A 14,882-nucleotide genomic window follows, 5' to 3' on the forward strand; every position below is an offset into this window, starting at 1 on the left:
TGAAGTGACTTGCCTAAGGTCACACAGCAGACAAGTGACAGAGACTACCCTTTGCATCGGGATATATTGGTGATGAGAAACAGCCTGGCTCAGTGGAAAGAGCCTGGGCTTGGGAGTCAGAGGTCATAGGTTCAAATCCCACAGCGGCTGCCCTCCCTTCACTTTCCCTCCGGGGGGCTCAGGATGCGGCAGTCTCAAAGTGGATCCGAATCCGGATCATTCAAACCAAAGTGGGTTTTGCCCCTCCCTGCCCCCAGAGACCTCTCCCACTTCAATTCGCTTCCTCAGACGTGGTTTGCGGCCCAAGAGGCTGGGGTGTCTGGTCGTCTGTGTCTACACTGATCAGATAAGGTGTAAATAATTCAAAACAAGCGGGTTTTTCCACCCTAAAGGATCCAGATGTCCGTGTGGGCCAGGCCAAGAGCTGCTCTCCTTATAATAATAATGATGATGGCATTTGTTAAGCGCTTACTATGTGCAAAGCACTGTTCTCAGCCCTGGCGGTGGGGGGGATACAAGGTGATCAGGTTGTCCCATGTGGGGCTCACAGTCTTAATCCCCATTTGACAGATGAGGGAACTGAGGCTCAGAGAAGTTAAGTGACTTGCCCAAGCTCACACAGCAGACATGTGGCGGAGTCGGGATTCGAACCCATGATCTCTGACTTCAAAGCCCGTGCTCTTTCCACTGAGCCGAAATGCTTCTCTTATAAAGAAGCAGTATGGTATAGTGGATAGAGCCCGGTCCTGGGAGTTAGGAGGTCATGGGGTTCTCATCTCTGCTCTGCCACTTGTCTGCTGGGGGACCTTGGGCAAGTGCCTTCACTTCTCTGTGCCTCAGTTCCCTCATCTGTCAAATGGGGGATTAAGACCGTGAGCCCCCCGTGGGACAGGGACTGTGGCCAACCTGATTTGCTTGTACCCCACCCGTGTTTAGTACGGCGCCTTGCACATAGTAAGCGCTTAATAAATACTATTTTTGTTATTATTATTCGTCTCCCGAGGCAGGGTCTTCACCGCTCTCCGACCCCACCCCATTCCCAAGCCCCCGGACAGGTGGATTTGGTGGCTCAGCCGGGCTTCTGGGCCAAGGTCTACACCGTCGACAGTCCCCGGATATTTCAGCCACCTTTCCCATCATCGGCTCTGATGGGAATTTTTCCCGGATCCTTGCTGGAAAAGCCGATTTTTCCGGAGGGGGCGGGGAAGGGCTGCACAATCCGGGCCCCTCCCGGCGCGGCGCGTGTCCGCGAGCTGCGGCGTCCGGAAAAAGGGGAGGGGGCGGGGGGGGGCGCCTGGATCGCCAATCGGGGGCGCGCCCGGCTCTCCGTCTCCAGGAGCAACCAGGGGAGCAGCAGCCAACGCCGGAGCGGAGCCCCCTTCTTTTTTCTCCTCCTCCCCTTCCACCCTTCCCCCCCCCCCCCGACCCTCCCCAACCCTCTGGGACCCCCTCCCCATCTCCCCTTCCCCCATCTTCCCGGCTGGAGGGAATTGGGGGCTACGAGCAGTCCGGGCCCCCTCTCCTTAATTCCCTCTTCCCCTCCCCAACTCTCAGGGACCCCCTCCCCATCTCCCCTTCCCCCATCTTCCGGGCTGGAGGGGACTGAGGGCTACAAGCAGTCCGGGCCTCCTCCCCTAAATTCCCTCTTCCCTTCCCCAACTCTCTGGGACCCCCTCCCCATCTCCCCTTCCCCCATCTTCCGGGCTGGAGGGGATCGGGGGCTACAAGCAGTCCGGGCCCCCTCCCCTTAATTCCCTCCTCCCCTCCCCAACCCTCTGGGACCCCCTTCCCATCTCCCTTCCCCCTATATTCCGGGCTGGAGGGGATTGGGGGTTACAAACAGTCCGGGCCCCTTACCCTTAATTCCCTCTTCCCCTCCCCAACCCTCTGGGACCCCCTCCCCATCTCCCTTCCCCTTATATTCCGGGCTGGAGGGGATTGGGGGCTACAAGCAGTCCGGGGCCCCTCCCCTTAATCCCCTCTTCCCCTCCCCAACTCTCTGGGACCCCTTCCCCATCTCCCCTTTCCCCATCTTCCGGGCTGGAGGGGATTGGGGGCTACGGGCAGTCCGGGCCCCCTCCTCCTAATTCCCTCCTCCCCTCCCCCTAGCTCCCGGGCCCCCTCCCCTCATTCCCTCCTCCTCTCCCCTTAGCTCCCGCCCCCTCCCAGACATCCCGGAGGTGGTGGGGCTCTGGACCCCCCCCCCCACCACCACCGGTTTGGTCCCTAAATCAAGCGTCCGTGATTTCTCCCCGGTTGAAGGGGAGTTGCGGCTTCCTCTCTGCGGCGACCCCTGGCCCCTCGCCCCCCGCCCATGGCCCGGGGGAGGCCGAAGGCCCGGCTGGCCCGATCTGGAGGCAGCTGAGGGTCCGCTTCGTCCCAGCCGGGCTCTGCCCGCCCCCCACCCCCGGACCCGGGGGAAGGAATAGGGGGGCGTCCCGAGCCTGCAGCGGGGCCTATCCGAGCCCCCGGATCCCCCTCATCCAACCACCCGGGAGGCATCGACCTGGTCCGGGGGACCCCCGCTCCGACGAGTCCCCAGCGCCGTCTGGGGGGCTGGAGGGGGGCCCGGGGGGCTCAGGACGGCGGGACCCCCGGGGACCCCCACCCACCCACCCAGGACCGGCCCTGGTTCCCTTTCCCCGCCCCTCCTCCGGACAGGCTCCATCCGATGGGGCATTTGGCCCCCCGCCCGGGCTTCTCCGGCCCCGTCTGACCTCTCGGGTACTCCAACCCAACCCGACCCCCGGGGTGGGAGCCGTTGGCGGGGCTGGGGGGCTCCGAGCCCCCCGCCCCGGCCTCCCGCTCCCCCGGGCGAAGCCTCTCCCAAGGTAAGGCCGGGCCCGAGGGGCCACGGGGGGCGAGGGGTGGGAGGGAGGGGACCCGGGGAGACCCAAGGCCCGCTCATTCGGGAGAGGGCTCCCACCCTGTTTCCGCATTTCGGGGAGGGTGGCAGAGAGGGATGAGAAGACATTTCTACCCTCCCTCTGCCTGGCACCCCATAATAATAATAATGATATTTGTTAAGCGCTTACTACGTGCAAAACACTGTTCTAATCTCCCAGGCCTGTCCCTGGAGGCCCAAGGCGGCCAGAGCCGGGCTTTGGGCGCCCTATGTGGGGCAGGGGAGACCCCTCTCCGGCATTAGGGGCTTAAAGAGGGGGATCAAGAGGGGGATTCTAGTTGCTGACCCTCCCCACTCCACAGGGGAGTGGTCCACGGCCCAGGCCCTCCCTGCTATTTCTCCGGAGGGTCTAAGGGTTGGAGACCGGGGGGGGATGGGGATGGTCCGAGCTGGGCGGTGGACTGCAGGGGAGACCCTCCTTGGTTCCAGCCCACCCACCCAGGCCCCAGCAGGCACCCTCTGGGCTCGGGAAAGACCCAGGGGACTGAGGTCGCCGCCTCTTTCCCCGTGACCCTCCTGTCGTTCTTCCGTCCGGGGGTCGTCCACCTGTTGGGCTATGCCTGGGGGGGCTGGGGGAAGAGCTAGGGTGTGAGGAGGGGGAAGGATTCGAGGGACCCTTAGCATCCCCAGGCACCTGGGGGAGACGCTCCCCACTCCCTCTTTCCCCCGACCACCTCAACGCTCTCAGACTCCCACGGAAAATAACTCCCCCGCTCCCCCTTCCATCCTCCGGCCTTCACTCCCTCCCACACTTAGCTCGTCCCCTGTCTCTTTCTCTCTCTAACACAGACACACACACTCACACACTCACTGTCTCTCTGGCCTGAGCACGTACACACCGCTTGCAGGCCCCTGCCCTTCCTCTGAGGTTTCTGGTTATGTCTCTGCTGCTGGACAGCTGCCTGGGATCGGGGAAAGGAAGGGAGGAAAAAAAGAAAGTGGGGGCGGGGTGAGGCAGCCCAATAGTGAGATCTTCACTGGATCTCCGGTTCCCCCTACCATTCACCCACTCCGGGCTCGGGATCTGTGTGAAATGGAGTGGGGAGAGGGGAAGGATGTGTTTTATGTGTATGTATGTGTGTGTGTGTCTAGGAGCGAGAGAGTCCCCAGTTGTACCTTCGAGGCCAGGAGTCCATCGCGTGAGGTCATTAAGTCCCTCCCCCGGCCTGAGAAATACAAGGGTCTCCCATTTCCTCACAACACGTTCTCAGATTTCCCATTCCTGCCCATCGAACCTGAAGTCTACCCCCAACCCTCCCGCGGCAGCTTCTGTGCTGGATCGCAGATAAATGCCCGTCCCCGTGCTCCCCCAAAAGATATACTGACCCTGAATGGACCAGTTTTCTAACTCCAATCCCCGGGGTCATCTCCCCCATCCCCCTGCTCTCCTCCCACAGTCCAGAGAAGCAGGGCGTCTCCCCTTCTCCGAGGGTTCTTTCTCATTCTCCCTTACTCTATCATCTGCCAGTAAATCTGCCCTCCAACGCTCTTACTTCTTCCCCAAGTGCCAGGAGAGAGGACCTGGGCCCAAGCAGGGCCTGAGCTGACTCAACCCCGACTCAACCCATCCCCATCACCTGAGCCAGCATGGGCTGCTTCTTTGCCAAGGAACAGGCCAGGTGGCAGGGAGGAGAATCTCCCTCCACTTCCCTTTCTGCCTCTCTTCATCTCTCCACCGCTCTTTTTCCCTTCTCCACCTCTCTCCGTTGCCTGAACTTCTCTGGAGGCCCTCTGGTTTGTAGAAATTTAAAGGGGAAATTGCTAAGACCCTCAAGGTCATGCCATCCATCCCTTTGGCTCTGAGCCCACCTTCAGGGAAGGTACCACACGGCCCTCGCTCACTCCCCATTTCTTTCTTGATCCTGCCTGAAGTCTCACCCAAGTCCCTCTTGCTGTTGTTTCAGACCATTTTCCTCCTTTTTTATATTTTTTTGTTAATATTGTTTTCATCTTAGAGCAGCGTGGCTCGGTGGAAAGAGCACGGGCTTTGGAGTCAGAGGTCATGGGTTCAAATCCCGGCCCTGCCAACTGTCAGCTGGGTGACTTTGGGCAAGTCACTTAACTCCTCTGTGCCTCATTTACCTCATCTATAAAATGGGGATAAAAACTGTGAGCCCCCCGTGGGACTACCTGATCACCTTGTAACCTCCCCAGCGCTTAGAACAGTGCATTGCACATAGTAAGTGCTTAACAAATACCATAATAATAATTATTATTATCTTTCCTTGTCTGTTGCTAAACCCCTCCCCCACCCCCCATCCCCACTGTCCTCCAAACACGCACACACATACACACACACAGATTGTGTTTAATTCTCTCCGGGAGATTTTTCTCCAGTGCTTAGACTAGTTTTTTTTTTTTTTTGAGGTGTTAAGCGCTTACTTTGTTCTATATCCCATGCTGTATGTTCAAACACAGTTCTAAGGGCTGGGGTTGGTGCAAATCAATTAGGTCGGACACAATTCCTGTCCTGCATGGGGCTCACAGTCTAATTAGGAGGGAAAACAGGTATTGAATCCCCATTTCACAGTTGTAGAAACCAAGGCCCTGAGAAGTGAAGTGACTTGCCCAAGGTCACACCACAAGCAAGTGGCAGAGCCGCCACTGGAACACAGGTGTGTCTCCCGGGCCCATGCTTTTTCCACTAAACCACACTGCTTGCACTTGTTTTGCACTTGTATGGATGGTGCGGGCTTCTCCTCTTCCTCACAAATTTAGCGTGACTCCAGAATAGCCGTCTTTCTGCCCTGAAGATGGGAAATAATAGTAATGATGGTATTTGTTAAGCACTTACTATGTGCCAGGCACTGTTCTAAGTGCTGGGGTGGACACAAGGTAATCGGTTTGGACACAATCCCTATCTTATGTGGGACTCACCGCCTCAATCCTCATTATATAGATGAGGCAACCGAGGCACAGAGAAGTGAAGCTTGCCCAAGGTCACACAGCAGACAAGTGGTGGAGCCGGGATTAGAACACATGACCTTCTGATTCCCAGGCCCGTACTGTATCCACTGTGCCGTCCCTGCAGCAGCCCAGGGCCTGCCCATCTCAGAGCCTCCCTCCAACCCCCATACGAAATCTGGGGCCCAGTACCTCCATTAATTAAATAGCTAATTAACCCTCTGCCAAGCACCTCGGGGCTCTACTCCCTGGCTCGTCCTGCTCAGTTGCCCACTTCCAGTCCTGAAGAGTTCCGGCAGCCGTTTGGGGCTGCCCCCTCAGGGAAGGGATCGGAGGGGAGGGGAACAGAGGGAAAAGGAGTGGGGAGGAAGGGAGGGAAATTCTAGAGGGGAGGAGTAGGAGCTGGGGAAAGATCCCCCCACCAAAAACTCCCCACAGACACCCTCCTCCTAGAAAAGATCCAGAGGAAGAGAGATGGGGAGAAGCAGAGGAGGGACTTCCTTTATGAAAAGCCACCTCCTCCAAGAAGTCTTCCCTTACCAAGCCTCCCACCCTGCACACCATCTGTTCATTTATTATTTATTCACTGAAATCTTTTTTCATATTTATTTTCTCGACTGTAGTGTATTCATCAGGTTCTTGGCTACACCCACACGCTGCCCCTTCCCTGGCATTAGAACATAACCTCCCTGGGGAGGTTTCATATTCAGTTCCTAGGTGGACAGTCCAGTGCTTTGTGCCTAGTGGGTACCCAATCGATGCTGTGGATCCCTGGTATCCCATGGCTGGGTGGGTGGAGTGGGGTGATGGGGTGAGAGTCAGGGTCCTGATGTGTGACCTCATTTGCCCCTTCCCTGCTTCCCTCCCTGACCACCATCTTCAACTGTTTGCTCCCCAAAGGCTTTTTCCCACAGCTTTCAAACATGCTCATGTCTCCCCCTCCTAAAAAAACCTTCCCTTGACCCCAAGCTTCCCTCCAGTTATCACCCCATCTCCCTCCTGTCACTCTTCTCCAAACTCCTTGAGGGAATTAATTGTCTACACTCACCTTCTCCAGTTCCTCTCTTCCAATACTCTCTTTGACCCCCTCCAATCTGGCTTCCTGCCCCTTCACTCCACAGAAACTGTCCTCTCGAAGGTCATGAATGGTCTCTTTTTTTTTGCCAAATCCAATGGCCTCTACCCCATCGTAATACTCCTCGACCTCTCAGTTGCCTTCCACACTGTTAACTACCCCCTTCTCCTAGAAACATTATCCAACTTTGGCTTCACTGACTCTGTCCTCTCCTGGTTCTCCTTTAGTCTCTCTGGCTGCTCCTTCTCAAGCTCTTTTGCCGTCTCCCCTTCTGCCTTCCACCCCCTAACTGTGGGAATATCTCAAGATTCAGTTCTGGGTCCCCTTCTATTTTCCATTTATACCCACTCCGTTGGAGAACTAATTCACCCCCATGGCTTCCATCTCTATCCTCTCTTTGTGGATGATTCCCAAATCTACATCTCCAGCCCTGATCTCTCTCCCCCTCTGCAGTCTCACATTTCCTCCTGTCTTCAGGATATCTCCACTAGGATGTTCCGCCAACATCTCAAACTTAAAATATCCAAAACAACTCCTTATCTCACCATCCAAACCCTCTCCTCCTCCTGACTTTCCTATCACTGAGGATAGCACCACCATCCTTCCTGTCTCACAAGCCTGTAACCTTGGCATTATCCTCGACTCGTCTCTCTCATTCAACCCACATATTTAATCTGTCAACAAATCCTGTCGGTTCAACCTTCGCAACATTGTTAATATCCACCCTTTCCTCTCCATCCAAACTCCTGCCATGTTAATCCAAGCACTCATCCTATACCGCCTTGATTACTTTATCAGCCTCTTTGCTGACGCCCCAGCCCTCCCTGCCTCTTGTTTCTCCCCACCCAGGTCCATACTTCCTTCAGCTGCCCTAGTCATTTTTCTACAAAAACGTTCAGTCCATGTTTCCCCACTCCTCAAAAACTCCAATGGTTGCCCATCCACCTCTCCATCAAATGAAAATTCCTTACTATCAGCTTTAAAGCACTCAATCACCTTGCCTCTTCATACCTCTTCATGTCCAACAGATGATCATTCTCCCCCACTTTAAAGCCTGAATTCATTCATTCATTCAATCGTATTTATTGAGCGCTTACTGTGTGCAGATCATGAAGGAACACCTCCTCCAAGCGGCCTTCCCCGACTAGGCCCTCATTTCCTCTTCTTCCCCTCCCATCTGCATCACCCTTGTACACGGATTTTCATTCATTCAATCATATTTATTGAGCGCTTACTGTGTGCAGAGCACTGTACTAAGCGCTTGGGAAGTACAAGTTGGCAACATATAGAGACGGTCCCTACCCAACAACGGGCTCGCAGTCTAGAAGGGGGAGACAGACAAAAAAACAAAACACTCTTTATTTACCTTTCCCTCAACCCCACAGCACTTATGTATACAACTTTAATTTATTCATTTATATCAATGTCTGTCTCCCCCTCTAGACCGTAAGCTCCCTGTGAGCAGGGAACTTGTCTACCGACTCTTTTATACTGTACTCTTCCAAACACTTAGTACAGTGCTCTGCACACAGTAGATGCTCAATATATGCAATTGATTGGATCAGGTACAGACCCTCTCTGGGCTCATTTTCTTGGGGAACCCAGCGCCAGTTGGGACTCTCTAGATGCTGCCGCCTCCGAATGGAGGTTTCCCTGAAATCTGTGCTGAACTCTCCTCACTGAGATACGAGAGATTGGAATGGGGATAGGAGCTGGAAAATTCTCTAAAATGGAGTTTTTACATATCCTGCAGATAGAGGGTTGGAGGTTAGACTGAAAGGCAACTTCCCCGTGGCAGATGTGGAGTGGGAGCTGAATAATAATAATAATAATAACGGCATTTTTAAGCACTTACTATGTGCCAGGCACTGTTTGAAGTGCTATGTAGGTACAAGATAATTGGGTTGGACACAGTCCCTGTCCCAAATGGGGCTCACAGTCTTAATCCCCATTTTACAGATGAGGGAACTGAGGCTCAGAAAAGTTAAGTGACTTGCCCAAGATCACACAGCAGACAAGTGGCGGAGCCGGGATTAGAAGCCATGAGCTTACTATTTGCCAGGCACTGTACTAAGCGCTGGGGTAGATACAAGCTAGTCGGGTGGGACTAGAACCCATGAACTTGTGACTCCCGGGCTTCTGTTCCATCCACTAGTTCCTGCTGTTTCAAGCTGCAGGGAGGGCGGTCAGTAGCCTGGTGGTCTCTCCGCTGAGTAGGGTGGGGAATGGAGGCAGAGGGATGGGGAGAGAGGTGGCCGGGAAGGGGATGGACAGCTCTGGTTTGTGTTTGTCCAGTCCTGTGCAGGGTTGGATGGGGGCTGGAGGGAGTTTCCCACTCAAAACCTCCAGATAATAGGCAGAGATCCGTTCAATACAGGGTGGAGGTGGACAGGAGTTGAGCGCCCAGCCGGACCCCATCGATCTGCCTGAACTCGAGACACCCCCAGCGAACCTCCCCTCGGCCTGGCCTTCCGCTCCAAAAGAGCAATTAGCAAGGGGTGAAGGGAGCTGGGGAGAGAGAGGATTGAGACCCTTCCCTGCCTCCCTGTCTAAGCCCTCTTTTCCTCTTCTCCCACTCCCTTCTGCATCGCCCTGACTTGCTCCCTTGCTGTGTGACTTTGTGCAAGTCACTTCACTTCTCTAGCCCTCAGTTCCCTCATCTGTAAAATGGGGATTAGGACTGTGAGCCCTACGCAGGACAACTTGATTACCTTGTATCTACCCCAGCGCTTAGAACAGTGCTTGGCACATAGTAAGCACTGAACAAATACAACCATTATCATTATTATTATTATTCCAGCCTCACAAAACTCATGTCCATATTTATTTATTATGAACTATTAATTATTATTTATGATGTGTACATGTATTTATACATATGTATGTATATGTATTATACATATGTATGTATTCACACCTGTCTCCCCCTCTAGACTGGAAGCTTATTGTGAACAGGGGATGCGCCTCTTAGTTGACATTTTGACCTCTCTCAAGGGCTCAGTCCTCTGCTCTGCACAGAGTAAGCGCTCAATAAATACGATTGACTGATTGACTGACTTCCATCCCCTTCCCCAGTTGTTGCCCCGGCCCTGCCCCTGCCTCTCCCCTCCAGGGGCTGACTTTTGGGGGCTGGGGGAGCTGACCTGGTCCATCTTTCTCCCCCCCCCACCCCCTGCTCCACATCTTCCCCCCCTTCCCCGCCCCTGTCTCCAGTATCCTGGGATGGACTGCAGGAAACACATTCAGAGCCCCACCCCCTCCTTCCTCCTCCTTCACCCCCCAGGTCCAGGACAATGTTAGCCAAGACAGGGAGAGATCCTCTTCCTGCTTGTGATTGAATGATTTCCTGCCCACTGCCTGGTTTCTGGTAATAATAACGCTGGTATTTGTTAAACACTTACTAGGTGTCAAGCACTGTTGTAAGCACTGGGATAGATACAACCTAATCAGGTTGGATACAGTCCCTGTCCCACAAGGGGCTCACAGTCTTAATCCCCATTTTACAGATGGGGGAACTGAGGCCCAGAGAAGTGAAGTGACTTGCCCAAGGTCACATAGCCGATATGTGACAGAAACGGAACTCTGCCCTTGTGATTCCCAGGTCCGGGAACTGTCCACTAAGCCATGGCTTAAGCCTCCAATACCTTGCATTCCTTTTGCTCCCCAAGTCCCTTGAACCACAAGCAGAGCAGATCTGACTTCACAATCTCCATTCTGGGGTTTTGGGGAGCGGGAAGAGGGCTTTATTGGTGCTCCCCTTTCTTTTCATTTCCCAGACTCTCAGGGGCAGAAGGGACAGGAGAAGTGTCCTTCCCCCTGCCTGGACAGTGACTTCTCTCCTTGTGGAGAAGCAACTTCTCCCTGGTGAGTGTCTGGTAGCAGGAGTGGGGAAAGGGGAAAAGGGAGAAGATGAGAGAGGCCTTGAGTTCTGGGTGTCTATTGTTGCATTGTACTTCCTCAAACGCTTAGTACAGTGCTCTGCACACAGTAAGAGCTCAATAAATACGACCGGATGAATGTTCCGGACCAGGGAGATGGGAGAAAGAGGGTTTCCCTGGTCCCCCGGCTCCCGCACCCTTGTCCTCATTCCCAACGCTCCACAGTGCGTTGTGGGACGGCTGGGGCCTGAGCCTCTGCCAACTTTGGTGTTGAACAGCGGGAGGGTGGGGGGAAGGGAGCAGAAGGGGGTGGAAACGAAATTATCTCCAGAGAGCAGAGCATGGAGTTAGATAATCCAATATCTGCGCTCTCTGTTTCCAAAAAAATATACAAAATTACTGGGTGGGGAGGGGGGGAGGGGGAATCATCATAATAAAGGGACTGTGTGTGTTCTCTATAATGGAGATGGTAATATCATCCAATAAAGTGCAGCCGCTCACCCACACAGATGCTGGGAGAGAGCTATAAATTGTGTTTGTGTGTATGTGTGTGTGTGTGTGTGGGTGTGTGGGTGTGAGTGTGTGTTCTAGGGGACTTGTGTGTTTGTGTGTGTGTGTTCCGGGGGACTTGCATGTGTGTGTTTGTATGTGTTTGGGGAGTTCTTGGGGGCTGGGTTGGTGTGTTTGTGCCTGTCCTGGAGGAATCAGTGCATATGTGTGTGTTTGTGTTTTGGGGGGCCTGGATGTGCGTAGGTGTGTTTTGGGAACCCATGGGTGTGTGTTAGTGTGTTCTGTGGGTAGTCAATTGTGTTTGTGTGTGAGTGTGTGCAAGGCATTTAAAATTTCCTGTTGATCAAGAGCAAACTGGACTATCGCTGACAGTGTTGGGCTAGAGGGAGATGGGTTTAGGTTACAGGGTGAGGGATGGAGGTTAGATTTGGGAAGGTCCATCTGGGGAGGTCTCCAGGCCCTCTCTCTGGTGAGCGGGGGAAGGAAGGCAATGGGGAGGCCCCTCGTTCTGCTGACGGTGTCTCCGAGTTCTGCCCATGGTGTGCCTGGCTCTGTCCATGGTATGCCCAACCTCTGCCCACCACGTGCTGCAGAACAGGAGGTGGGCACAGTCGAGTCACGGAGACAGATGCCACTCTCCCCAGGATCCGGCTTGCTGCTGGGGAAATGGAGGGCCCTGCCAGGCCCGGGGCAGGCTCCTGTCAATGACAGCAGCCGTTGACACTCCCACATCCCCCCTGTCTCCTTCCCACCCACCCCCCATCCCAGTCTGAGCCATACTTTCCACCTGCCTTGGCACCTCCCACTTGCTTGCCTTATGCCCCCGGGTCCAGGAGCCGGGTGAGCCTGGCTTGGGAGGGGATGGGGGTGCCTGGGGGGCAGACACCTTGCCAAACGGTGGGGTTTGCAGGTGAGGGAAGGGAGGCAGATACGAGGGACAAGCAGAAAGAAAACAGATCTTGGGCAGATAATAGTAATAATAATAATAAGTGTGGTATTTTGTTGAGCTTTCTATGTGCCAGGCCCTGTACTAAGCGCTGGGGTGGATACAAGGAAATCAGGTTGGACCCAGTCCCTGTCCCAGGCTCACAGTCTTAGGTGAAGCAGCGTGGCTTAGTGGATAAAGCATAGGCCTGGAGTCAGAAGGATCTGGGTTCTAATTCCAGTTCTGCCACACGTCTGCAGTGTGACTGGGCAAGTCACAGCTTCTCCGTGCCTCAGTCACCTCGTCTATGAAATGGGGATTAAGACTGTGAGCCCAGGTGACAGGGACTGTGTACCACCTGACTAGCTTGTATCTGCCCCAATGCTTAGAACAGTGCTTGGAACATAGTAAGTGCTTAACAGGTACCATTATTAATATTATTATTAATAATAATGTCGTTATGATTAATAATGATATAATGTGAATCAGTCACAAATGTAGGAATGATCATTATACAAAACTATAAATTATTAACCAGAGAGGAAAAATACCTCATGAGGGGATGTCACTCTCAATAATATATATTATTAATAATAATTATCTCCAGTTTACTGATGAGGGGGGCCCAGAGAAGTGAAGCAATTTGCCCAAGGTCACATTGCAGACCATTGGTGGTGGGGGTGCTGTGTGGGAGCTTCTGGGGGTCCTGGGTCCCCTCTGGGCTCTGGCCCCTGTTATGGTTATGTATCAGGAGGGCCCGGGCAGGCAAGTTTGTAGGCCCGAGTCAGAAGCCAGAGAGGCAGAGGGGGATGGTGGGAGGCCAAAGCCAGAAACTGGGATAACACAGGCACCTAGGAGGAGCTTCCTGGGAATTGGTCCCATCCTGAGTGACGTCAAGAAGGCGTAGGTCAGGGGAGGGCCTGGGGAGCTGATTTTGCTCTGCTCCCTCACCGTCAGAGAAGGCAGGATGTTGGCCCAGCAGGTCACCCCTGAGGGTGAATATGATTCACTCAATCATGGGCATGTCACTTAACTTCTCTGGGCCTCATTTACCTCATCTGTAAAATGGGGATTAAGGCTGTGAGTCCCACGTGGGACAACCTGATCACCTTGTATCATTCCCAGTGCTTAGAACAGTGCTTTGCACATAGTAAGCGCTTAACAAATGCCATATATATATATATATATTCACTGAGCACTTACTATGTGCAGAGTACTGTACTAAGCGCTTGGGAAAGTACAATACAGTAATAAAGAGAGACAATCCCTGCCCACAACAGGCTCACAGGTCCAGCCCGCACCTCAGCCCATCCAAGGAAGAACTGGAGTCTCCGTGGCTCAAAATGTCTCAGGAGAAGGAGAAGGAGGAAGATGGAGGAAGCCTGCAAGTAGCCCTTCCCTTTTTCAGACAATGATCGATCGATCAATCAATCAATCAATCAATCGATGGGATTTATTAGATTGATGCTTACCTGGCTAGAATGCTCTCCCACCAGCTCCCTGCAGTGGGCTGGTGGCTATCTTCACCAGTGGGCCCCAGGAAGAAAGTAGAAACACTTTATATTATGCATCCACTGAATCAATCTACCTATCTATTTATAGAGCGCTTTCTGCAGGCAGAGCACTATACTAAGTGCTTGGGAGAGCACAATATAATGGAGTTGGTAGATCCATTCCTTACCCACAAGATGCTCACAGTCTAGAGGGGGAGACGGACAATGTAAATTACAGATATGTACCTAAGTGCTGTGGGGCTGAGGGTGGGATGTATCCAGTGCAAGGGGGAGGCAGAAGGGAGACGAAGTAGGGAAAATGTAGGCGTAAAGGGGGAAGGTCTCTTGGAGGAGATGTGTTTTTAATAAGGCTAAATTGGACTTGATTACATCGCAAGTGTCTTGTGGATAGGGATCATATTTACCAATTCTATTCTCCTACTCCCTTCTGTATCTCCCTAACTTGCTCCTTTTATTCATTCCCCCACTCAGCCCCATAGCACTTCTGTCCAAACCTAAAATTTATTTATTTCTATTAATGGCCGTCTACCCCGCTGGACTGTAAGTTTGTTGTGGGCAAGGAATGCATCTGTTTATTGTTATATCAAACGCTCCCAAGTGCTTAATACAGTGCTCTGCACGCAGTAAGTGTTCAATAAATGCAACTAAATGAAGGAATGAGAGTACTTTCCCAACCGCTTAGACCAGAGCTCAGCACCCAGTAAGTGCTCACTAAATGCCATCAATTGCTCAATCTGGACACTTCTAGCATGTTCTCAAATACCAAATGCCATGATAGTAATAATAATAATTATTATTATTATCCTGTAACATCCCCCAGGAAGCTGTGGGGTCTCATCTTGATGTGCAGATGTCACGGCTGGCCTGGAAGCCAGGTGCCCGGACCCTTCTGGTTGCCTCTTGCCGGCGATGGATTGATTGATTGATTGATTCATTCATTCATTCGATTGTACTTATTGAGCACTTACTGTATTAAGTGCTTGGGAGAGTACGATAAAAGAGTAAACAGACATTTTCCCTGCCCACAACAAGCTTACAGTCCAGAGGACCAGGGGGCATAAACTCCCAGAGAGGGGCTTCAACTGTCCCCACCTCTCTCCCCTGCACCCAGGGGGGAGCAGGAGCTTCAGGACCACCTTCTCCGCTCCGTGTCCTTCTTACACCCCTCCCT

At 53.2% G+C, this 14,882-nt stretch overlaps 1 protein-coding gene across 1 annotated transcript in view; it reads left to right on the forward strand.

The window, feature by feature from the left end:
- The first annotated feature begins 2,649 nt into the window (after positions 1–2,649).
- The window catches only part of LRFN3 (leucine rich repeat and fibronectin type III domain containing 3), a 35,739-nt gene continuing 23,506 nt past the window's right edge, over positions 2,650–14,882 (forward strand). The window contains exon 1 of the mRNA XM_038767580.1: positions 2,650–2,831. The gene's annotated coding sequence lies outside the window, so the exon portion shown is untranslated. The remainder of the gene's footprint in view (positions 2,832–14,882) is intronic.

This window comes from Tachyglossus aculeatus, chromosome 26 (assembly GCF_015852505.1).
Source record: "Tachyglossus aculeatus isolate mTacAcu1 chromosome 26, mTacAcu1.pri, whole genome shotgun sequence".
NCBI classification, from domain to species: domain Eukaryota; kingdom Metazoa; phylum Chordata; class Mammalia; order Monotremata; family Tachyglossidae; genus Tachyglossus; species Tachyglossus aculeatus.